Here is a 25000-nt window from a genome sequence, read left to right as displayed (position 1 = left end):
AGAGTGCTTGGTTGTATAGGTAGCAGTATCTGCAGCAGGAATAGTAAGTATTGCAGTGAGTAAGGCCAATAGAGTGCTTGGTTGTATAGATAGCATATAGGTAGCAGTATCTGCAGCAGGAATAGTAAGTATTGCAGTGAGTAAGGCCAGTAGAGTGCTTGGTTGTATAGGTAGCAGTATCTGCAACATGAATAATAAGTATTGCAGTGAGTAAGTTCAGTAGAGTGCTAGGTTGTATAGGTAGTGGTATCTGCAGAAGGAATAGTAAGTATTGCAGTGAGTAAGGTCAGTAGAGTGCTTGGTTGTATAGGTAGTGGTATCTGCAGCAGGAATAGTAAGTATTGCAGTGAGTAAGGCCAGTAGAGTGCTTGGTTGTATAGGTAGCGGTATCTGCAGCAGGAATAGTAAGTATTGCAGTGAGTAAGGCCAGTAGAGTGCTTGGATGTATAGGTAGCGGTATCTGCATCAGGAATAGTAAGCATTGCAGTGAGTAAGGCCAGTATAGTGCTTGGTTGCATAGATAGAGGTATCTGCAGCAGGAATAGTAAGTATTGCAGTGAGTAAGGCCAGTAGAGTGCTTGGTTGTATAGGTAGCAGTATCTGCAGCAGGAATAGTAAGTATTACAGTGAGTAAGGTCAGTAGAGTGCTTGGTTGCATAGGTAGAGGTATCTGCAGCAGGAATAGTAAGTAATGCAGCGAGTAAGGCCAGTAGAGTGCTTGGTTGTATAGGTAGCAGTATCTGCAGCAGGAATAGTAAATATTGCAGTGAGTAAGGGCAATAGCGTGCTTGGTTGTATATGTAGCAGGAATAGTAAGTAACAGCACACCAGCGTGTATGACAGCATCAGAACGAGGCTCCCATTGGAGCCTATGGAATCGCTTTCTAATGAGCACAATGCTTACTTGCAATGTGAACGCGTGGTCACATTGGCATTGCACATCACTTGTAATACAAGTGCACATTTGCGTGCGCTAGCGATATTTTGTACTAAACCTATAATCTAGCCCTAAATGTTTATATATGCTTAGTATATATCAGCAATTAAGCGCTGCATTACAAAAGGTCTTTCCACACAATAAATATTTATATATGCTCGGTATACATCAACAATTAAGCACCACATTACAAAAGTTCTGCACACACAATAAATGTTTATATATGCACAGTATATATCAGTAATTAAGCACCACATTACAAAAGTTCTGCACACAAAATAAATGTTTATATATGCACAGTATATATCAGTAATTAATGCTGTATTACATAAGGTCTGCACACACAATTAATGTTTATATTTGCACAGTATATATCAGTAATTAAGTGCCACATAACAAAACGTCTACACACACAATAAATGTTTATATATGCACATTATATATCAGTTATAAAGCATCACATGGCAAAAAGTCTGCACACAAAATAAATGTTTATATATTCACAGTATATATCAGTAATTAAGAGGCTGCATTACAAAGATCTGCACACACAGTAAATGTCTATATATGCACATTATATATCAGTAATTAATGCTACATTACATAAGGTCTGCACACACAATAAATGTTTATATATGCACAGTATATATCAGTAGTTAATGCTACATTACATAAGGTCTGCACACACAATAAATGTTTAAATATGCACAGTATATATCAGTAATTCATGCTACATTACATAAGGTCTGCACACACAATAAATGTTTATATACGCACAGTATATATCAGTAATTAATGCTACATTACATAAGGTCTGCACACACAATAAATGTTTATATATGCACAGTATATATCAGTAATTAGTGCTACATTACATAAGGTCTGCGCGCACAATAAATGTTTATATATGCACAGTATATATCAGTAATTAGTGCTACATTACATAAGGTCTGCGCGCACAATAAATGTTTATATATGCACAGTATATATCAGTAATTAATGCTACATTACATAAGATCTGCACACACAATAAATATTTATATATGCACAGTATGTATCAGTAATTATATGTCACATTACATAAGGTCTGCACACACAATAAATGTTTATATATGCACAGTATATATCAGTAATTAGTGCTACATTACATAAGGTCTGCACACACAATAAATGTTTATATATGCACAGTATATATCAGTAATTAAGAGGCTGCATTACAAAGATCTGCACACACAGTAAATGTCTATATATGCGCAGTATTTATCAGTAATTAAGAGGAGCATTACATAAGGTCTGCGCACAGAACACATTTATATATATGTACACAATATATCAGCAATTAAGCTCCACATTACAAAAGGTCTTAAGTACCACATTATTATCAGTTATTTCTAAAGCACCAACAGATTATGCAGCGCTATAAACATACGCGTTGTATATAATAGTAACATTTATAGAAATTAAGCAGGTAGAGGGCCCTGCCAAGAGTTGCACTGTTGTAGTCAGCTCTTATGAAGGTGATCTACAAACAGCTGGGCTCATAGGCTTACAAGCTAAGGGGGTTCAAGGGGATTACAAAGGAGGAGAGGAACTGGGGTTAGGAAAAGTTAGTGTAGGTTTTATGCATCCCTGAACACTAGAGTCTTTAGTGTCAGGGTATCTGTGAATTAACCTTAAATAAACTACAGATGTATCATAGAATCTAATATTTCATTTAGCTAATATCTACTATGAATTGATTTAGGTGCATTGCGAACAAACACTGTAATGAGTGATATCAACCCCTCCCTTTTGCTATCAACAAGAGACTTGTAGAACAAAAGAAATAGACAGGACTTCTAAAGAAAAACAAACATTGGTCCCAAATTATAAGAGATAATGTCACATCTAAAGAGCCTTTGATCACGGTCTCAGAAGAGAGATAACTTCTAATGAATTATCGTTGGATAGCCTTCCCAGATTGAAATCTCTAAATTAATTTAGTCAAAGAAATTCATTTCTTAGATTACAGGAACCCCTGTAAAGAACAGACGGTCCGTCTGTTAGAATAGGGGAATATACAAACATATTTAGAGGAAATAGCCCTTAGCATATAGGTGATAAATTGTCCCATCCTAAGCCCCCAATATACATCTCCAAGACGAGCTGGCGTTTCAAGTAAGAAATAGCAAGAAAAAACAGAGAGACGTGTTTAACCCTGAAAGCACATAATAATTTAAATCTTGATTTTAAAAAGAGAAGTTAGAAATTCATCTATATAAACTGTATAATTCTCAAAGATTTAATTCTTACTCAGACTGTATAAATATCTATATATGGATATGGGAAATGCAATTCAGATTTGTATTAGATTAAATAACAATTGTAACAATCCCATTTTAAAATATATAACATATTTTTATTTTTTCTATCTTCCAGATGGGGCTAATAGATGCTGATACAGGATTGCCTGAATGGGGTGACCTAAGTCATATCATATGGTTTATGCACTAAATATTTATATAACTTTAAATACATCTCTAAAAATATTATAAGTGGAATTTATAGGATGTCTATATAAATATTTTCTATTTTAACATAGAATTGATAATACTAGTGTGTGATCTCAAATTGTACATTTTCAATTATATTAAATGGGATATATATGCTGATCACATAGTTTATTAATATCAGATAATAGTGAATATACTAAATATACATATTAAATTATATAGTTTACTGTTAGCAATGTTAAAAATGAAACCGTTTGTCTTTGCTGCCCCCTAGGGGATTAAGACTCATATGACAACCAAACAAATTGACTGTTTAAAACATATGTTCCCAGTAGGCCAATCAAATGTTTCAGCTCAAAGGGCTAATCAATGCTCAGCTCTGTTAGGGTCAATCCAAAGACAAGCTCCGAGGGCCTATCAAAAATCCGTGGGAGTGATTAAGGAAAAGGAGGAGGCTTTCTTTATTTTTGGATAAAGAGGCAAACACACTCAAAGACAAGGGGGATACAGACAGACTCAGACTTTCTTAAACAAGGAAAGATTAACAATTTGAGACTTGAATCTTTGCACATTGTGAGTAAATCCTCCATAGATGATCCACAAGAAATTCTGGAAGCTGAAACATTGAACTGGTTATTTGGGTAAAGTATACGCGATTGATAAATATATATATAATATTTAAATCAAAAGGTATTTTGGTAACTACAACCAGATTGCCGTTAGTAATTTTAAAAAGGGCACAATTAGTATTTTAAGCTCATGTTTATAGTCCTGTGTAGTTTAACTAGTCATATTTAGTGCTATTAATTTATAATTGCAGCTATATAGATATATTTTAGAATTTGCGTTATTGTAGAGAAAAATAATTTATTTGCTAGACAGGGTTTTACACTCCAGATTTATAAGTCAGTCATTATAGCGAACAATTTCAGAACTCTACATAAACTGGATATTGTGATTAAATCCCTGTTAGTTATTAATTAAGCATAGTAAGTTGGTAATCCATATTGGGCACTGAACTAGAGTTATTGGTTAATAACAGCAGATTCTAGTATTTTATTGTGGTATTTTAATGCGATTATTGTGAATAAGGTAAATTGTAAAGGTATATTTTTATGATCTTTGTAAAAAATATTATAAACAGCATAAGTGGTATCATTTGATTCATAATCTGGTTTCTATAAATATAATTCAATGTGTTTATAACTTTAACTTATCGTAAAGAATTTAGGAATAAATATTGATTTTAATTGTTTCGTATATGCATTTTAATTGGGGGCTATTTTAAAGAATAATTATTAAATAAATTGTATTATAACCTGGCTATATACTGACATTAGGGAGCGCTTGAAACTTTAAAAACTAGGTGAGAGTCTTGTAGAGTGAGGCAGGGAGTTCCACAAGATGGGAGCCAGTCTGGAGAAGTCCTGTAAACGGGAATGTGAGGAGGTAACAAGAGAGGAGGAGAGTAGGAGATTGTGAGCAGAGCAAAGGGGACAGGAGGCAGAGTATCTGGAGACAAGGTCTGAGATATGGGGGGGGGGGGGCAGTGCAGTTGAAGGCTTTGTATGTCAGAGTGAGGATTTTGTGTTTAATCCTAGAGGCAAGAGGAAGCCAGTAAAGGGATTGGCAGAGAGGAGCAGCAGATGAAGGGCGACGTGTAAAGGAAGATGAGCCTGGCCGAGGCATTCATTATGGATTTAAAGAAGCTAGACGGCAGCTGGGGAGACCAGAGAGGATGGAGTTGCAGTAATCGAGGCGGGAAAGGATGAGAGAGTGGATTCAAATCTTAGTTGTGTCTTGTGTAAGGAAGTGTCTAATTTTAGAGATGTTTTTTAAGGTGGAAGTGGCATGAATTGGCCAAAGACTGATGTGAGGAGTAAAAGAAAGATCTGAGTCAAGTGTGACCCCAAGACATCAGACATGCGGGGTAGGGGTAATGATGGCATTGTCAATAGTTATAGAGAGATGGGGAGTGGAGATTTTGAAAGAAGGTGGGAAAATGGGATAATAAGGAGCACAGTTTTGAAGAGCTTTAGCTTAAAGGGACAGGAAACCAACATTTTATTTTCTGGTTTTGGATAGAACATACAATTTTAAACAACTTTCTATTTTACTTCTCTTATCAAATGTGCTTCATTCTCTTGTTATCCTTTGCTGAAGGAACAGCATTACCTACTGGCAGATAGCTGAACACATCTAGTTAGCCAATCACAAGAGACAAATGTGTGCAGGCACCAATCAACAGCTAGCTCCCACTAGTGTAGGATATGTGCGTATTCATTTTCAACAAGGGACCAAGAGAACAAAGCAAATTTGAAAATAGAAGTGAATTTAAAAGGATCCTCAAATGACCTGCTCTATCTGAATCGTGCAAGCATAATTTTGACTTTTCTGTCCCTTTAAGGTAGAGAGAGGACATCCAGGATGAGATTAGAGGTAGACAGTTAGTGACCCGCATTTGCAAGGAAGGAGATAGGTCTGGTACAGAGAGGTAGATTTGGGTGCCATCGGCATACAAATGATATTGAAAACAGTGGGAGTTTATTAAGCAACCTAATGATGATGACTGTAGATTGAGAAGAGAAGGGGACCGAGGACAGAGCCTTGTGGTACCTCAACAGAAAGTGGTAAAGGAACAGAGGATGCCACAGAGAAGGCTGCACTAATGGTATGGTTAGACAGGTAGGAAGAGAACCACAAAAGGGCTGTGTCGCAAATGGGAGGGTTTGGAGCACAAGACGGTGGTCAACATTGCTAAAAGTCTACATACAAAAGAATTGCATTAAAACATTATCAACATTTGCATTATTTTGCAGTTTAGAGACAAACACCTGGAATAGTATATTGATTGTCTGCTGCAGGTAATTAGGGAGAAATATAAATATATACCTTCTGTAATCTACAGGTACCCCTGCCGGCTGCTCAGGAGAGTGTGAGCTTTGTGCATTTGTTATGTAACAACATATCTGGTTTCACAGAATAATTATTAAAATACTACAATATTCTTATCCATTTGTCTTTTTACATATCCCTAATTATCTGTCTAACAAGTCACTACATCACCTGCATGCAGGATTGTACCTACCCCAGTATTGTCATTGGTCATGCACACCTCACTGTGACTAATAATTGTCACTGCTCAGTTTCATAGAGTTGCATTTACAAGCAGACAAGTGTGCAGAATAGTGATGGTGCAGGTCACAGGCACAGTAAAGCGCCAGATGTGTTGTGTGCAAGAAGCCATGTAACTTGTCTGAGCATGCTATTTATACCACTTGCTAACAAGGTGTTTAACCCCTGCAATATGAAGAAGGTGTGTTCTGTAAGACATACAGCACAAACACGTCTGTACTGAATAATGAGCCCTTTATGGACCTGCTGCAAACTCAGCACATAATGCACATTCTGTGGCTACTAGTGCTGATGGCTTTGTACATAAGGAGATCAGTGGACACAAGATGGGATTGTGGTGCCCCTCACAAGAATATGACACATCATTCCCCCATTATCCTGTGCTTACAAGGAAGTTACAGCACCAGCCAAGGGGGAGTAGACTTCATTGTGAAATCTTCTCTATGCAGTCTCAGAGCTTGCTTTATCCTGCACTAAGACTTTGTTCACCTTTCCTTATTTTCATTCCCCATAACATGCACAGCCATTTACTGCCTTCCTTATAAAGAACCTCTTACTATTGTAACCTGCAGACAGGCTGGAGTACACCCTGCAGACCATAGACCCTGCAACATGCTACAAAATAATTGATATGTGCAGGAGCTCATTTATATCTGTCATTGACTGTCCACATCATAGGAGATACGATAAACATACACAAAGGATATGACCCTGGGCTGTAAAAAAATGCAAATGTTGCTTATAAAAAGGAACATTTTTAAAACATAGGGATATATCACAAATGACACACTAACTTTTGCTTGTGAACGATATGATTTTTTTTAAGCTTTTACTGCACATCGGAAATAGCGCTCATACTAGAATTTGAAAGTAAACACTATAGCAAGACCACAACCCTACTGACCTTACCTGCTGCTAATAACTCTTCCTATACACCCAGCACCTACTGACCTTACCTGCTGCTAATACCTCTTCCTATGCACCCAGCACCTACTGACCTTACCTGCTGCTAATACCTCTTCCTATACACCCAGCACCTACTGACCTTACCTGCTGCTAATACCTCTTCCTATACACCCAGCACCTACTGACCTTACCTGCTGCTAATACCTCTTCCTATACACCCAGCACCTACTGCCCTTACCTGCTGCTAATACCTCTTCCTATACACCCAGCACCTACTGACCTTACCTGTTGCTAATACCTCTTCCTATACACCCAGCACCTACTGACCTTACCTGCTGCTAATACCTCTTCCTATACACCCAGCACCTACTGACCGTACCTGCTGCTAATACCTCTTCCTATACACCCAGCACCTACTGACCGTACCTGCTGCTAATACCTCTTCCTATACACCCAGCACCTACTGACCTTACCTGCTGCTAATACCTCTTCCTATACACCCAGCACCTACTGACCTTACCCGTTGCTTATACCTCTTCCTATACACCCAGTACCTACTGACCTTACCCGTTGCTTATACCTCTTCCTATACACCCAGCACCTACTGACCTTACCTGCTGCTAATACCTCTTCCTATGCACCCAGCACCTACTGACCTTACCTGCTGCTAATACCTCTTCCTATACACCCAGCACCTACTGACCTTACCTGCTGCTAATACCTCTTCCTATGCACCCAGCACCTACTGACCTTACCTGCTGCTAATACCTCTTCCTATACACCCAGCACCTACTGACCTTACCTGCTGCTAATACCTCTTCCTATACACCCAGCACCTACTGACCTTACCTGCTGCAAATACCTCTTCCTATACACCCAGCACCTACTGACCTTACCTGCTGCTAATACCTCTTCCTATACACCCAGCACCTACTGACCTTACCTGCTGCTAATACCTCTTCCTATACACCCAGCACCTACTGACCTTACCTGCTGCTTATACCTCTTACTATACACCCAGCACCTACTGACCTTACCTGCTGCTAATACCTCTTCCTATACACCCAGCACCTACTGACCTTACCTGCAGCTAATACCTCTTCCTATACACCCAGCACCTATTGACCTTACTTACTGCTAATACCTCTTCCTATACACCCAGCACCTACTGACCTTACCTGCTGCTAATACCTCTTCCTATACACCCAGCACCTACTGACCCTACCTGCTGCTAATACCTCTTCCTATACACCCAGCACCTACTGACCTTACCTGCTGCTAATACCTCTTCCTATACACCCAGTACCTACTGACCTTATCTACTGCTAATACCTCTTCCTATACACCCAGCACCTACTGACCTTACCTGCTGCTGATACCTCTTCCTATACATCCAGCACCTACTGACCTTACCTGCTGCTAATACCTCTTCCTATACACCCAGCACCTACTGACCTTACCTGTTGCTAATACCTCTTCCTATACACCCAGCACCTACTGACCTTACCTGCTGCTAATACCTCTTCCTATACACTCAACACCTATTGACCTTACCTGCTGCTAATACCTCTTCCTATACACCGAGCACCTACTGACCTACCTACTCCACTGCCACATTTTTTAGTAAATTAGCATTAAGCTAATAATAAGTTTGGTTCCTCTGTTATAATCAGCAAAGTGGAACTTAGTCTATAATTTACTGTGTTTTGCTGCCTACATACACAATTTTGGACTTTGTGCAATCATCAGTTAATGGTTATTATGGAGAAGAGAGATAATGAATAAACAAAAGCGTAAAGGTTTAGGTAAAGGAGATTAAAATAATGAGAGAGAATGAAAATGTGTGTGAGTGGGAAAAAAGAAGAAGAAAGCTTGTTAGTTTGGGGAGGGGAAATTATGAATGATGAGAAATGAATGATGAAACGTGTCAGTATGTAGAGGTGCTAGAAGGAATGAGGAAGGTACACAAAGAATGAATGAGCGAGGCATGTATGTTTGAAAAGAGACACTAAGTATGGTGACTGACTGACAGTGATATACAGTGGGGTGTGGGAAACACAGGGAATGAGCGGAGTGGAGATAATGAATGAATAATATGTGAGCACTGAAGTGACCAGACACAAGGGAGAGGAATGTGAGGGTGAGAGGGAATGAATAATATGTGAGAACTGAGGTGATCAGACACAAGGGAGAGGAATGTGAGGGTGAGAGGGAATAAGAAAATGAGTGAATGAATAATATGTGAGCACTGAAGTGACCAGACACAAGGGAGAGGAATGTGAGGGTGAGAGGGAATAAGAAAATGAGTGAATGAATAATATGTGAGCACTGAAGTGACCAGACACAAGGGAGAGGAATGTGAGGGTGAGAGTGAATGAATAATATGTGAGCACTGAGGTGACCAGACACAAGGGAGAGGAATGTGAGGGTGAGAGGGAATAAGTAAATGAGTGAATGAATAATATGTGAGAACTGAGGTGACCAGACACAAGGGAGAGGAATGTGAGGGTGAGAGGGAATAAGTAAATGAGTGAATGAATAATATGTGAGAACTGAGGTGACCAGACACAAGGGAGAGGAATGTGAGGGTGAGAGGGAATGAATGAATAATATGTGAGCACTGAGGTGACCAGACACAAGGGAGAGGAATTTGAGGGTGAGAGGGAATGAATGAATGAATAATATGTGAGCACTGAGGTGACCAGACACAAGGGAGTGGAATTTGAGGGTGAGAGGGAATACGTAAATGAGTGAATGAATAATATGTGAGAACTGAAGTGACCAGACACAAGGGAGAGGAATGTGAGGGTGAGAGGGAATAAGAAAATGAGTGAATGAATAATATGTGAGCACTGAAGTGACCAGACACAAGGGAGAGGAATGTGAGGGTGAGAGTGAATGAATAATATGTGAGCACTGAAGTGACCAGACACAAGGGAGTGGAATTTGAGGGTGAGAGGGAATAAGTAAATGAGTGAATGAATAATATGTGAGAACTGAAGTGACCAGACACAAGGGAGAGGAATTTGAGGGTGAGAGGGAATAAGTAAATGAGTGAATGAATAATATGTGAGAACTGAGGTGACCAGACACAAGGGAGAGGAATGTGAGGGTGAGAGGGAATTAATGAATATGTGAGCACTGAGGTGACCAGACACAAGGGAGAGGAATTTGAGGGTGAGAGGGAATAAGTAAATGAATGAATGAATAATATGTGAGCACTGAGGTGACGAGACACAAGGGAGAGGAATGTGAGGGTGAGAGGGAATGAATGACTGAATAATATGTGAGCACTGAGGTGACGAGACACAAGGGAGAGAAATGTGAGGGTGAGAGGGAATGAGTGAATGAATGAATAATATGTGAGCACTGAGGTGACCAGACACAAGGGAGAGGAATTTGAGGGTGAGAGGGAATAAGTAAATGAATGAATAAATAATGTGAGCACTGAGGTGACCAGACACAAGGGAGAGAAATGTGAGGGTGAGAGGGAATGAGTGAATGAATGAATAATATGTGAGCACTGAGGTGACCAGACACAAGGGAGAGGAATGTGAGGGTGAGAGGGAATGAATGACTGAATAATATGTGAGCACTGAGGTGACCAGACACAAGGGAGAGAAATGTGAGGGTGAGAGGGAATGAGTGAATGAATGAATGAATAATATGTGAGCACTGAGGTGACCAGACACAAGGGAGAGGAATGTGAGGGTGAGAGGGAATGAGTGAATGAATGAATAATATGTGAGCACTGAGGTGACGAGACACAAGGGAGAGAAATGTGAGGGTGAGAGGGAATTAGTGAATGAATGAATAATATGTGAGCACTGAGGTGACCAGACACAAGGGAGAGAAATGTGAGGGTGAGAGGAAATGAGTGAATGACTGAATAATATGTGAGCACTGAGGTGACCAGACACAAGGGAGAGGAATGTGAGGGTGAGAGGGAATGAGTGAATGAATGACTAATATGTGAGCACTGAGGTGACGAGACACAAGGGAGAGGAATTTGAGGGTGAGAGGGAATAAGTAAATGAATGAATGAATAATATGTGAGCACTGAGGTGACCAGACACAAGGGAGAGGGATGTGAGGGTGAGAGGGAATGAGTGAATGAATGAATAATATGTGAGCACTGAGGTGACCAGACACAAGGGAGAGGAATGTGAGGGTGAGAGGGAATAAGTAAATGAATGAATGAATAATATGTGAGCACTGAAGTGACCAGACACAAGGGAGAGGAATGTGAGGGTGAGAGAAAATGAATAATATGTGAGCACTGAGGTGACCAGACACAAGGGAGAGGAATGTGAGGGTGAGAGGGAATGAGTGAATGAATGAATAATATGTGAGCACTGAGGTGACCAGACACAAGGGAGAGGAATTTGAGGGTGAGAGGGAATAAGTAAATGAATGAATGAATAATATGTGAGCACTGAAGTGACCAGACACAAGGGAGGAATGTGAGGGTGAGAGAAAATGAATAATATGTGAGCACTGAGGTGACCAGACACAAGGGAGAGGAATGTGAGGGTGAGAGGGAATGAGTGAATGAATGAATAATATGTGAGCACTGAGGTGACGAGACACAAGGGAGAGAAATGTGAGGGTGAGAGGGAATGAGTGAATGAATGAATAATATGTGAGCACTGAGGTGACCAGGCACAAGGGAGAGGAATGTGAGGGTGAGAGGGAATGAGTGAATGAATGAATGAATAATATGTGAGCACTGAGGTGACCAGACACAAGGGAGAGGAATGTGAGGGTGAGAGGGAATAAGTAAATGAGTGAATGAATAATATGTGAGAACTGAGGTGACCAGACACAAGGGAGAGGAATGTGAGGGTGAGAGGGAATAAGTAAATGAGTGAATGAATAATATGTGAGAACTGAGGTGACCAGACACAAGGGAGAGGAATGTGAGGGTGAGAGGGAATGAATGAATAATATGTGAGCACTGAGGTGACCAGACACAAGGGAGAGGAATTTAAGGGTGAGAGGGAATGAATGAATGAATAATATGTGAGCACTGAGGTGACCAGACACAAGGGAGTGGAATTTGAGGGTGAGAGGGAATACGTAAATGAGTGAATGAATAATATGTGAGAACTGAAGTGACCAGACACAAGGGAGAGGAATGTGAGGGTGAGAGGGAATAAGAAAATGAGTGAATGAATAATATGTGAGCACTGAAGTGACCAGACACAAGGGAGAGGAATGTGAGGGTGAGAGTGAATGAATAATATGTGAGCACTGAAGTGACCAGACACAAGGGAGTGGAATTTGAGGGTGAGAGGGAATAAGTAAATGAGTGAATGAATAATATGTGAGAACTGAAGTGACCAGACACAAGGGAGAGGAATTTGAGGGTGAGAGGGAATAAGTAAATGAGTGAATGAATAATATGTGAGAACTGAGGTGACCAGACACAAGGGATAGGAATGTGAGGGTGAGAGGGAATGAATGAATATGTGAGCACTGAGGTGACCAGACACAAGGGAGAGGAATTTGAGGGTGAGAGGGAATAAGTAAATGAATGAATGAATAATATGTGAGCACTGAGGTGACGAGACACAAGGGAGAGGAATGTGAGGGTGAGAGGGAATGAATGACTGAATAATATGTGAGCACTGAGGTGACGAGACACAAGGGAGAGAAATGTGAGGGTGAGAGGGAATGAGTGAATGAATGAATAATATGTGAGCACTGAGGTGACCAGACACAAGGGAGAGGAATTTGAGGGTGAGAGGGAATAAGTAAATGAATGAATAAATAATATGTGAGCACTGAGGTGACCAGACACAAGGGAGAGGAATTTGAGGGTGAGAGGGAATAAGTAAATGAATGAATAAATAATATGTGAGCACTGAGGTGACCAGACACAAGGGAGAGGAATGTGAGGGTGAGAGGGAATGAATGACTGAATAATATGTGAGCACTGAGGTGACCAGACACAAGGGAGAGAAATGTGAGGGTGAGAGGGAATGAGTGAATGAATGAATGAATAATATGTGAGCACTGAGGTGACCAGACACAAGGGAGAGGAATGTGAGGGTGAGAGGGAATGAGTGAATGAATGAATAATATGTGAGCACTGAGGTGACGAGACACAAGGGAGAGAAATGTGAGGGTGAGAGGGAATTAGTGAATGAATGAATAATATGTGAGCACTGAGGTGACGAGACACAAGGGAGAGAAATGTGAGGGTGAGAGGGAATGAGTGAATGACTGAATAATATGTGAGCACTGAGGTGACCAGACACAAGGGAGAGGAATGTGAGGGTGAGAGGGAATGAGTGAATGAATGAATAATATGTGAGCACTGAGGTGACGAGACACAAGGGAGAGGAATTTGAGGGTGAGAGGGAATAAGTAAATGAATGAATGAATAATATGTGAGCACTGAGGTGACCAGACACAAGGGAGAGGAATGTGAGGGTGAGAGGGAATGAGTGAATGAATGAATAATATGTGAGCACTGAGGTGACCAGACACAAGGGAGAGGAATTTGAGGGTGAGAGGGAATAAGTAAATGAATGAATGAATAATATGTGAGCACTGAAGTGACCAGACACAAGGGAGAGGAATGTGAGGGTGAGAGAGAATGAATAATATGTGAGCACTGAGGTGACCAGACACAAGGGAGAGGAATGTGAGGGTGAGAGGGAATGAGTGAATGAATGAATAATATGTGAGCACTGAGGTGACGAGACACAAGGGAGAGGAATTTGAGGGTGAGAGGGAATAAGTAAATGAGTGAATGAATAATATGTGAGCACTGAGGTGACCAGACACAAGGGAGAGAAATGTGAGGGTGAGAGGGAATGAGTGAATGAATGAATAATATGTGAGCACTGAGGTGACCAGACACAAGGGAGAGGAATGTGAGGGTGAGAGGGAATGAGTGAATGAATGAATAATATGTGAGCACTGAGGTGACGAAACACAAGGGAGAGAAATGTGAGGGTGAGAGGGAATGAGTGAATGAATGAATAATATGTGAGCACTGAGGTGACCAGGCACAAGGGAGAGGAATGTGAGGGTGAGAGGGAATGAGTGAATGAATGAATAATATGTGAGCACTGAGGTGACGAGACACAAGGGAGAGGAATGTGAGGGTGAGAGGGAATGAGTGAATGAATGAATAATATGTGAGCACTGAGGTGACGAGGCACAAGGGAGAGGAATGTGAGGGTGAGAGGGAATTAAGTTATTTTGTCCTTTGCCTCTAACAAGTAGTTCTGTTGTTCTCTAATTCCCAAATAGGCATTAACCCTTTCACAGCTGGATGTGTTCTAAGTCCTCCAGACCAGGCCAGAACCACACACAAGCTGGACCTGTTCTGCTTATGTGTAGAACTTCTTTCTCCTAGTTATGTGTAACTCCCTGAGCCCTGCCCAGAATTTATACCCTGTGATTACAGAGCCCGTTCACGTGTACTCTCCACTCACAGCACGAGTGGTGCTCACATATACTTAAAGGGACAGTATACACTCATTTTCCTTTAACTGCATGTAATAGACACTACTGTAAAGAATAAACGGCACAGATACCGATATAAAAATCCAGTATAAAATGGTTTAAAAACTTACTTAGTATCTCTCAGTTTATCTCTGTTAAATAGGTTACAGGAACACCCACTGCAAGTGGGAAATAAGACCCTCCCCCTTCCTTTGCATATGAAAAGACCCTTTACACAAACAGGAGCAAGCTGGAGTAGGTAGCTGACGGTATTCTCATAAAAATTTGTGGCTTGATTAGGAGTCTGAAAATCAGAGCAATGTTCTTTAAAAATAAGCAAAACTATACATTAAAAAAACAAAAACTTTGTGGGCTATATAAATAGATCATCTACAAAACATTTATGCAAAGAAAAAATGAGTGTATAATGTCCCTTTAACGATATTTCTTCTTGCAGGCCTAGAGCCTTAGGGGTTAGACAACTGCTTCTGTTCAACGTGACTTGTTAAGACAATGAGGGAGTTAAATGGCTGATGTAGACAAAAGGATTTATTCTAAGTGTATAATATATATATAAAAACAAGCTCCAATCAAAAATGAAATGCTCAACGCGTTTCAGCAACAAAATCGTTGTTCCCAAGGGCAGTAAAAATGCTGTGAAAGAGCCATCGTGTATACAACCAAGGAGCAGAACACACACAAGCACTTTACCTTCTGTAAGTACAGATACTTGTAACTATATACAGGGGAATTCCTCGTCATTTTATTCCATGACTTATACTGACTGTACCTGTACAAGCGACATGTCAGTAATAAGACAAACATATTATATTATGTGTGTATATGAATGTATTTATGTGTATGTGTCAGTATGTCTGTGCATATGTATATTGTATATGAATGTATTTATGTGTATGTGTGTGTGTCAGTATGTATGTGCATATGTATGTATGTGTGTATATATGTATGTGTGTGTATGAATGTATTTATGTGTATGTGTGTGTGTCAGTATGTCTGTGCATATGTATGTTGTATATGAATGTATTTATGTGTATGTGTGTGTGTCAGTATGTCTGTGCATATGTATGTTGTATATGAATGTATTTATGTGTATGTGTGTGTGTCAGTATGTATGTGCATATGTATGTTGTATATGAATGTATTTATGTGTATGTGTGTGTGTCAGTATGTATGTGCATATGTATGTTGTATATGAATGTATTTATGTGTATGTGTGTGTGTCAGTATGTCTGTGCATATGTATGTTGTATATGAATGTATTTATGTGTATGTGTGTGTGTCAGTATGTATGTGCATATGTATGTTGTATATGAATGTATTTATGTGTATGTGTGTGTCAGTATGTATGTGCATATGTATGTTGTATATGAATGTATTTATGTGTATGTGTGTTTGTCAGTATGTATGTGCATATGTATGTTGTATATGAATGTATTTATGTGTATGTGTGTGTGTCAGTATGTATGTGCATATGTATGTATGTGTGTGTATATATGTATGTGTGTGTATGAATGTATTTATGTGTGTGTCAGTATGTCTGTGCATATGTATGTATGTATGTGTGTGTGTCAGTATGTATGTGTGTGTCAGTATGTATGTGTGTGCGTATGTATGTGTGTGCATATGTATGTATGTGTGTGTATGAATGTATTTATGTTTATGTGTGTGTGTCAGTATGTCTGTGCATATGTATGTGTGTGTATGAATGTATTTATGTGTATGTATGTGTGTGTATGAATGTATTTATGTGTATGTATGTGTGTGTATGAATGTATTTATGTGTATGTATGTGTGTGTATGAATGTATTTATGTTTATGTGTGTGTGTCAGTATGTCTGTGCATATGTATGTATGTGTGTGTATGAATGTATTTATGTGTATGTATGTGTGTGTATGAATGTATTTATGTGTATGTATGTGTGTGTATGAATGTATTTATGTGTGTGTATGAATGTATTTATGTGTATGTGTGTGTGTATGAATGTATTTATATGTATGTATGTGTGTGTATGAATGTATTTATGTGTATGTATGTGTGTGTATGAATGTATTTATGTGTGTGTATGAATGCATTTATGTGTATGTGTGTGTGTCAGTATGTCTGTGCATATGTATGTATGTGTGTGTATGAATGTATTTATGTGTGTGTCAGTATGTCTGTGCATATGTATGTATGTGTGTGTATGAATGTATTTATGTGTATGTATGTGTGTGTATGAATGTATTTATGTGTATGTATGTGTGTGTATGAATGTATTTATATGTATGTATGTATGAATGTATTTATGTGTATGTATGTGTGTGCATGAATGTATTTATGTGTATGTATGTGTGTGTATGAATGTATTTATGTGTATGTATGTGTGTGTATGAATGTATTTATATGTATGTATGTGTGTGTATGAATGTATTTATGTGTATGTGTGTGTGTGTATGAATGTATTTATGTGTATGTATGTGTGTGTATGAATGTATTTATGTGTATGTATGTGTGTGTATGAATGTATTTATATGTATGTATGTGTGTGTATGAATGTATTTATGTGTATGTATGTGTGTGTATGAATGTATTTATGTGTGTGTATGAATGTATTTATGTGTATGTGTGTGTGTGTATGAATGTATTTATATGTATGTATGTGTGTGTATGAATGTATTTATGTGTGTGTCAGTATGTCTGTGCATATGTATGTATGTATGTATTTATGTGTATGTATGTGTGTGTATGAATGTATTTATGTGTATGTATGTGTGTGTATGAATGTATTTATATGTATGTATGTGTGTGTATGAATATATTTATGTGTATGTATGTGTGTGTATGAATATATTTATGTGTATGTATGTGTGTGTATGAATGTATTTATATGTGTGTATGAATGCATTTATGTGTATGTGTGTGTGTCAGTATGTCTGTGCATATGTATGTATGTGTGTGTATGAATGTATTTATGTGTGTGTCAGTATGTCTGTGCATATGTATGTGTGTGTGTGTATGAATGTATTTATGTGTATGTGTGTGTGTCAGTATGTCTGTGCATATGTATGTATGTGTGTGTATGAATGTATTTATGTGTATGTGTGTGTGTCAGTATGTCTGTGCATATGTATGTATGAATGTATTTATGTGTATGTATGTGTGTGTATGAATGTATTTATGCGTATGTGTGTGTGTGTATGAATGTATTTATGTGTATGTGTGTGTGTCAGTATGTCTGTGCATATGTATGTATGTGTGTGTATGAATGTATTTATGTGTGTGTCAGTATGTCTGTGCATATGTATGTGTGTGTATGAATGTATTTATGTGTATGTGTGTGTGTCAGTATGTCTGTGCATATGTATGTATGTGTGTATATGTGTGTATGTATGTGTGTATATGTGTGTATATGTGTGTATATATGTGTGTATATATGTGTGTATATATGTGTGTGTCAGTATGTCTGTGCATATGTATGTGTGTGTATGAATGTATTTATGTGTATGTGTGTGTGTCAGTATGTCTGTGCATATGTATGTATGTGTGTATATGTGTGTATGTATGTGTGTATATATGTGTATATGTGTGTATATATGTGTGTATATATGTGTGTATATATGTGTGTGTCAGTATGTCTGTGCATATGTATGTATGTGTGTGTATGAATGTATTTATGTGTGTGTCAGTATGTATGTGCATTTGTGTGTATGTGTGTATATATGTATGTATGTATGTATGTATGTATGTACAGTATCTCACAAAAGTGAGTACACACCTCACATTTTTGTAAATATTTTATATCTTTTGATGTGACAACACTGAAGAAATGACACTTTGTTACAATGTAAAATAGTGAGTGTACAGCCTGTATAACGGTGTAAATATTTTATTATATCTTTTCATGTGACAACATTGAAGAAATGACACTTTGCTACAATGTAAAGTAGTGAGTGTACAGCCTGTATAACAGTGTAAATATTTTATTATATCTTTTCATGTGACAACACTGAAGAAATGACACTTTGCTACAATGTAAAGTAGTGAGTGTACAGTCTGTATAACAGTGTAAATATTTTATTATATATTTTCATGTGACAACACTGAAGAAATGACACTTTGCTACAATGTAAAGTAGTGAGTGTACAGCCTGTATAACAATGTAAATATTGTATTATATCTTTTCATGTGACAACACTGAAGAAATGACACTTTACTACAATGTAAAGTAGTGAGTGTACAGCCTGTATAACAGTGTAAATAGTTTATTATATCTTTTCATGTGACAACACTGAAGAAATGACACTTTGCTACAATGTAAAGTAGTGAGTGTACAGCCTGTATAACAGTGTAAATATTTTATTATATCTTTCATGTGACAACACTGAAGAAATGACACTTTGTTACAATGTAAAGTAGTGAGTGTACAGCCTGTATAACAGTGTAAATATTTATTATATCTTTTCATGTGACAACACTGAAGAAATGACACTTTGTTACAATGTAAAGTAGTGAGTGTACAGCCTGTATAACAGTGTAAATATTTGTTATATCTTTTCATGTGACAACACTGAAGAAATGACACTTTGTTACAATGTAAAGTAGTGAGTGTACAGCCTGTATAACAGTGTAAATATTTTATTATATCTTTTCATGTGACAACACTGAAGAAATGACACTTTGTTACAATGTAAAATAGTGAGTGTACAGCCTGTATAACAGTGTAATTTGCTGTCCCCTCAAAATAACTCAACACACACAGCTATTAATGTCTAAACTATTGGTAACAAAAGTGAGTACACCCCTAAGTGGAAATGTGCAAATTGGGCCCAAAGTGTCAATATTTTGTGTGGCCACCATTATTTTCCAGCACTGCCTTCTTGGGCATGGAGTTCACCAGAGCTTCACAGGTTGCCACTGGAATCCTTGTCCACTCCTCCATGACGACATCACGGAGCTGGTGGATGTTAGAGACCTTGCACTCCCCCACCTTCCGCTTGAGGATGCCCCACAGATGCTCAATAGAGTTTAGGTCTGGATATATGCTTGGCCAGTCCACCACCTTTACCCTCAGCTTCTTTAGCAAGGCAGTGGTCGACTTGGAGGTGTGTTTGGGGTCGTTATGTTGGAATACTGCCCTGCGGCCCAGTCTCCGAAGGGAGGGGATCATGCTCTGCTTCAGTATGTCACAGTACATGTTGGCATTAATGGTTCCCTCAATGAACTGTAGCTCCCCTGTGCTGGCAGCCCTCATGCAGGCCAAGACCATGACACTCCCACCACCATGCTTGAATGTAGGCAAGACACACTTGTCTTTGTACTCCTCACCTGGTTGCCGCCACACACGCTTGACACCATTTGAACCAAATAAGTTTTATCTTGGTCTCATTGGACCACAGGATATGGTTCCAGTAATCCATGTCCTTAGTCTGCTTGTCTTCAGCAAACTGTTTGCGGGCTTTATTGTGCATCATCTTTAGAAGAGGCTTTGTTCTGGGATGACAGCCATTCAGACCAATTTGATGCAGTGTGCAGCATATGGTCTGACAGGCTGACCCCCCCCACCCCTTCAACCTCTGCAGCAATGCTGGCAGCACTCATACGTCTATTTCCCAAAGAAAACCTCTGGATATGACACTGAGCAGGTGCACTCAGCTTCTTTGGTCGACCATGGCAAAGCCTGTTCTGAGTGGAACCTGTCCTGTGAAACCACTGTATAATCTTGCCCACCGTGCTGCAGCTCAGTTTCAGGGTCTTGGCAATCTTCTTATAGCCTAGGCCATCTTTATGTAGAGCAACAATTCTCTTTTTCAGATCCTCAGAGAGTTCTTTGCCATGAGGTGCCATGTTGAACTTCCAGTGACCAGTATGAGAGAGTGTGAGAGCGATAACACCAAATTTAACACACCTGCTCCCCATTCACACCTGAGACCTTGTGACACTAACGAGTCACATGACACCGGGGAGGGTAAATGGCTAATTGGGCCCAATTTGGACATTTCCACTTAGGGGTGTACTCACTTTTGTTGCCAACGGTTTAGACATTAATGGCTGTGTGTTGAGTTATGTTGAGGGGACAGCAAATTTACACTGTTATACAGGCTGTACACTCACTACTTTACATTGTTATACAGGCTGTACACTCACTACTTTACATTGTTATACAGGCTGTACACTCACTACTTTACACTGTTATACAGGCTGTACACTCACTACTTTACATTGTTATACAGGCTGTACACTCACTACTTTACATTGTAACAAAGTGTCATTTCTTCAGTGTTGTCACATGAAAGATATAATAAAATATTTACACAGTTATACAGGCTGTACACTCACTACTTTACATTGTAACAAAGTGTCATTTATTCAGTGTTGTCACATGAAAACATATAATAAAATATTTACAAAAATGTGAGGGGTGTACTCACTGTTGTGAGATACTATATATGTCAATATGTCTGTGTATATGTATGTATGTATGTATATGTGTGTGTGTGTGTATATATATATATATATATATATATATATATATATATATATATATATATATATATATATATATATATATACATACATATACATATATATATATATATATATATATATATATATATATATATATATATATATATATATATATATATATATATATATATATATATATATATATATACACACAGGGAGTGCAGAATTATTAGGCAAGTTGTATTTTTGAGGATTAATTTTATTATTGAACAACAACCATGTTCTCAATGAACCCAAAAAACTCATTAATATCAAAGCTGAATAGTTTTGGAAGTAGTTTTTAGTTTGTTTTTAGTTATAGCTATTTTAGGGGGATATCTGTGTGTGCAGGTGACTATTACTGTGCATAATTATTAGGCAACTTAACAAAAAACAAATATATACCCATTTCAATTATTTATTTTTACCAGTGAAACCAATATAACATCTCAACATTCACAAATATACATTTCTGACATTCAAAAACAAAACAAAAACAAATCAGTGACCAATATAGCCACCTTTCTTTGCAAGGACACTCAAAAGCCTGCCATCCATGGATTCTGTCAGTGTTTTGATCTGTTCACCATCAACATTGCGTGCAGCAGCAACCACAGTCTTCCAGACACTGTTCAGAGAGGTGTACTGTTTTCCCTCCTTGTAAATCTCACATTTGATGATGGACCACAGGTTCTCAATGGGGTTCAGATCAGGTGAACAAGGAGGCCATGTCATTAGATTTTCTTCTTTTATACCCTTTCTTGCCAGCCACGCTGTGGAGTACTTGGACGCGTGTGATGGAGCATTGTCCTGCATGAAAATCATGTTTTTCTTGAAGGATGCAGACTTCTTCCTGTACCACTGTTTGAAGAAGGTGTCTTCCAGAAACTGGCAGTAGGACTGGGAGTTGAGCTTGACTCCAACCTCAACCCAAAAAGGCACCACAAGCTCATCTTTGATGATACCAGCCCAAACCAGTACTCCACCTCCACCTTGCTGGCGTCTGAGTCGGACTGGAGCTCTCTGCCCTTTACCAATCCAGCCACGGGCCCATCCATCTGGCCCATCAAGACTCACTCTCATTTCATCAGTCCATAAAACCTTAGAAAAATCAGTCTTGAGATATTTCTTGGCCCAGTCTTGACGTTTCAGCTTGTGTGTCTTGTTCAGTGGTGGTCGTCTTTCAGCCTTTCTTACCTTGGCCATGTCTCTGAGTATTGCACACCTTGTGCTTTTGGGCACTCCAGTGATGTTGCAGCTCTGAAATATGGCCAAACTGGTGGCAAGTGGCATCTTGGCAGCTGCACGCTTGACTTTTCTCAGTTCATGGGCAGTTATTTTGCGCCTTGGTTTTTCCACACGCTTCTTGTGACCCTGTTGACTATTTTGAATGAAACGCTTGATTGTTCGATGATCACGCTTCAGAAGCTTTGCAATTTTAAGAGTGCTGCATCCCTCTGCAAGATATCTCACTATTTTTGACTTTTCTGAGCCTGTCAAGTCCTTCTTTTGACCCATTTTGCCAAAGGAAAGGAAGTTGCCTAATAATTATGCACACCTGATATAGGGTGTTGATGTCATTAGACCACACCCCTTCTCATTACAGAGATGCACATCACCTAATATGCTTAATTGGTAGTAGGCTTTCGAGCCTATACAGCTTGGAGTAAGACAACATGCATAAAGAGGATAATGTGGTCAAAATACTCATTTGCCTAATAATTCTGCACTCCCTGTATATATATATATATATATACCTAATAATTCTGCACTCCCTGTATATATATATATATATATATATATATATATATATATATATATATATATATATATATATATATATATGTATATGTGTGTGTGTGTATATATATATATATATATATATATATATATATATATATATATATATGTGTGTGTGTGTGTGTGTGTGTATGCATGTATATATAAATTGTGTATGTATATAACTAAAGATTGGAAATCCAGTAAAACATTGCCTTATAGCAGCAGCTCACTTTATTGTTAGTAGCCACAGATGAGGTGCATTCGTTGTATTTGGTTGATGTATATTGTGCAGCATATAATACACTTACTGCGTCTCACAACTCATGACTATGTACTATGTATAGAATATAATGTACTGTATGACACCTCTACACACTTATTAACACCCATCTGTCACTTTACAGGTCAATCTTGTCACTCTTTAACCCTATTTATGCTGAATTCATTCCAGCTAAATAAATCACAAAATGATAAGCTTGGAAAGAAAATAAGTGTCTGTGAGTACTGGTACCCAAGAGCTTACAATCTATACATATATATGCAGTATGTGAGAGGTCTGTATACCGAGGGCAGGTCATACGTAACAAAAAGAAATCATGTGCAGCTTCTACAGGGTTATACGTGAGAATTCCTCACTTGCAGATCTAATACATTTATTACACACCCAGCAGCGCTCGTGCACTTTACACTTATATCTGGCACTCACAGCCTCTCTCTTCCCTCCCTGCTATAAAGTTAGAGTGTAAGCTCTTCAGCATAGGGGCGCCATACGCTCGGTGTTCCTTTTAAGTTAGCATTCACTTACAACCTTATTATAGTTATTATTACAACTGTAAAAAAGTGTTGTACACACAGGCAGTGCTATACAAATAAAAATACATAGATACAATAGATACACTGTCTTAGCCTGTCCTGTTCACCCTACAGTAGATATACTCTGATTTAGCCTTTCCTGATAATGAGCAGACAACTAAGCACTAGTCCTGCCTCTAGCATGAGCCAGTCCTGATAACACAAGATTATACAAAACAGGACTGGTTTAAACTGTCACAGTGTCTAACTTCCACTACAAGCTATTCAATTCCACTTGTGTATCAGTAATTGCACTTACATAGAGCTGTACAGAAAAGCTTACACTTTATAACCAATACAATAATATATAGGGCATCAGCTGGGCACTGTTAGGTTACCAGCTGTGCCACCAAGACTTGCCCAACACTGACACCAGCTCTGACCCCTGCAAACTCCAGCACAGGAGCCAGAGAACTTGCCCAGAGCCCCCTGCCAGTGTGGCTAATGTCACCTGGGCACAGTGTCAGCATTTGCCATCTCAGTGGGCACAGATATAGATATAAAGTTTAGGCCGTACCTTGGCAGGTGTGGGATGAACTCTCTCCGTCTCTGTGTCTCTCTCTCTCTGTGCTTCTGTCTCTTCCTGGATTTCCCCCTCCCTAACAGATTCCTGACTCACTCAGGCACCTCAGGGAAAGAAGAAAAAAAGGACACTAGCTCCACCCCAGACTCAGAGAGAAACTGGCAGAGCTGTGTTTGTAAAACTCTTGTCAGATAAGACAACATTCCATAGTGTGACCCACCCACCCTCCTCCCCCACCCAGCTCCTCACACCTTATTGTGCCTGCTGTGAGCTGTACAGTACTACAGTGTTATCTGTGATGTGCCAACAGACTACACAGTGCTGTACAGGGGTATAATACATAGTGTGACCCACCCACCCTCCTCCCCCACCCAGCTCCTCACACCTTATTGTGCCTGTAAGCTGTA

The 25000-nt window shown here is 38.9% G+C and overlaps 1 protein-coding gene across 1 annotated transcript in view; it reads right to left on the bottom strand.

Annotated features, from left to right (window-relative positions):
• The window catches only part of FAM83H (family with sequence similarity 83 member H), a 306466-nt gene extending 281739 nt beyond the window's left edge, over positions 1-24727 (bottom strand). Inside the window, exon 1 of the mRNA XM_053715487.1 lies at positions 24588-24727. The gene's annotated coding sequence lies outside the window, so the exon portion shown is untranslated. The remainder of the gene's footprint in view (positions 1-24587) is intronic.
• Positions 24728-25000: the final 273 nt, after the last annotated feature.

Source organism: Bombina bombina, chromosome 5 (assembly GCF_027579735.1).
Source record: "Bombina bombina isolate aBomBom1 chromosome 5, aBomBom1.pri, whole genome shotgun sequence".
NCBI classification, from domain to species: domain Eukaryota; kingdom Metazoa; phylum Chordata; class Amphibia; order Anura; family Bombinatoridae; genus Bombina; species Bombina bombina.
This window is presented reverse-complemented; position numbering and strand designations above follow the sequence as displayed.